This window comes from Mauremys mutica, chromosome 4 (genome assembly GCF_020497125.1).
Source record: "Mauremys mutica isolate MM-2020 ecotype Southern chromosome 4, ASM2049712v1, whole genome shotgun sequence".
In the NCBI taxonomy this organism is placed as follows: domain Eukaryota; kingdom Metazoa; phylum Chordata; order Testudines; family Geoemydidae; genus Mauremys; species Mauremys mutica.
In genome coordinates this window covers 95641947-95644690 of record NC_059075.1, presented here as the reverse complement: position 1 = coordinate 95644690, position 2744 = coordinate 95641947, and positions in this window count along the sequence as shown.

Genomic DNA, 2744 nt, shown 5'->3' with positions numbered 1-2744 from the left:
ACTTAGGTGCTTGAGAAACTATTACTCTTGGTCAAATTGCCTTCTCCCCAGATACAGCTAAAGTGACTTTATGTGAGTGAAGTGTGCTTGGCTGTCATGTTAGTAGTGGACTTCCCCATCCAATGGCTGGGCTGCCTATGGAATGAAACAACAGTTGCAGCTCCTCTGTGCTGCTCGTGTTGGGTGTTAGTGACATTGGAACCACATAATTATGGATTCTCCAGGCCTTTCCCTTGGCTCTCACCCATCACTTCCCTCCAAGAATGATTTATGAAGGACCAGCATGGAGATGCCTTCTGCTGCTTTGCAGATTCCCACACAGCTGCTTTGCCAGTAAGTACACTGCTTGGCCTCTCCACATTGGGGTGACTTTTCACCAGCCTACATTCCCAGCATATAGAGTAGGTCCTGGATTTTTTTTATAATCATTAACAGTATTAACGCTGGGATCAGGTAAACCACTGTCAGTACAAAATATGGAATTCTTCTCAGTGGAAACTTTATGCTGAGTTTTTACCACGGTAAATCTTTGCATCTGAGTTCTAAACTCCTACAGAACACGGGCTTCACTGGAATATTCACAAACCCAGAATTTGCAACGGTATTTAGCAGGTGTTGGTTCTGTGCCACAGCTCATCCATTTGCCAAGACTAGATGAAGAAACACTGCCTAGGGAATACAGGTTACTGGTTTCTAATTTTGTCTAACTACAATCCAGTGTTTCTTCTTCTGCTTGCCTTTGGCAGTTAAAAGTGACTCGAAAGCCTTCACTTATCTATGACTGCATGTATGAGGCAATTATTATTAATAAATCAAACTACATACTAGGAATAATGTTCATGCTGATGAGTGCTCTATTGTAGCTAACAGTACAATCATTCTAGGTTACAATTCTTTCCAACGGTCAGAGGTGTGGATTCTGAAATGATTCTGTTCCACTAGACAATTAATTACACTAAAAATGCATCCATTTTGTTCTATTCTGTTCAGGTTCTTGTACTGCGCTTCTCACCATAGACTCAAGGCTCACTTAGGACCTGATTTGCAGTGATGATGGTTAATGAATTGAGCCTGCAATTCTGCACCAACAATGAATCGAGGTGAATGAATGAACAGGACTTAGGTGACTAAATTAATAGGTGTTTAAAGCTCCCGATTATGTTTGCAGTTCACTGTGGATGCAATGGTGTATGAGCAAAAAACTGCATCCACCCAAGTAGAAGTTGTCTTGAGGTCTGGCTGGAAACTTCAAAGTGACAAGAAATGACAACTGTGTGAAGTGCTGTATATATTTGTATTTAAAAACAAATAAGACAAAAAGGACCTATGGGTATGGTAGTGTGGGAGGTGGGATGGTCATAGGAAGGCAGGGTGGCCTGGAGAAATAAGCTGAGAGCCGGAAGTCAGTGCTAAGTTCTAATCCTGTCTCTGCTACTGATTTACTGTGAGGTCCTGGGAGGTCACTTCACCTTTCTGCATCAATCCCCATGCCTGTAAAATGGAGATGATAATCCTTACCTCACAGGGATGTTGTGAGGATTCATTGGTTAAAGCATGTTGTTCTTTGAGCAAAGACAATCCCTCAGAAATGTTAAATATTACTATATCAATTAGGGTCTGTTGACAAATTTCAGCATCATGGACGAGTGGTAAAACAATTACATATTAATTAATTAATTTCTCTAGGATTAAGAGAAAAAACAATCATCATCTGAGGCTATGTATGTGATTGAGTGACTGAGTTCACACGGTTGAAATCTTGCCTTTGGTCACAAGTGAAATGAGGTCTCACAGTCTAAGGTAGACATTTGTCCACTACTACATCACAAACCACCATGCTATCTGATACAGCCCTACATGATTGTTTAGAAGCTTGAGATTCCTGTCTTTACAGGTGTCATGATCACATGGAGCATTGGAAGCTGCCCAGAGGGTAGAAAATGTTGCACTATGCTATGCTCCGGCAAAGGATAAAAATTATCCAGTAGTTCGAGTTGCAGTCATCACCATCCATTTTCTGGCATTGCCTCTTAGTAAAGCCTGTACTGCTATTAAAGAAAATGGGTGAGTTTGCTTCTCCCCATCTGTTGGCAACATTGCTTTTCTTGATGCATATCTGTTAGGATCACTGGTTCATCATCTGTGCAAGCCACTTCATACTCCCGCTTGGGGGAGGCTTGTGTTTTGACCTGTATATATACAGGATATAATGAATCATAGGCGTATGAGCAAAAAAGCCAGTTTGCAATCAGATGAAGCTTCATGGCAGCCAGTCCATTCACTGGAGCTTGCAGAGCCACATAATTCTGAGTTTTTGTTTAAAAGAGGCCCCATAGACTAAACAAATTGTTTTAAAGACAAGCAAATGATAATGTAAATTTAAATGTAATGTGTTACTCTGTGATCAGAGGAGAAAATCAGTAGTAGAAGAGACCCTCATAGTAAAATGAACAGTGTAGCCCAGATTCTGATCAGTTACCTTTTTCTAAATCTAGAATAACTCATCAGAATCTGGCCCACACAGTTAGGGCCAGCTCCAGCTTTTTTGCTGCCCCAAGCGACGAAACGGGGGGGAAAAAAAAGATAACTCCCTAATCGGCGGCACTTTGGCGGCAGCTCTACTGAGCCACTTCATTCTTCGGCGGTAATTCGGCGGCGAGTCCTTCGCTTCCAGAGGGACTGAGGGACCTGCTGCTGAATTGCCGCCAAAGACCCAGACATGCCGCCCCAAGCACCTGCTTCCT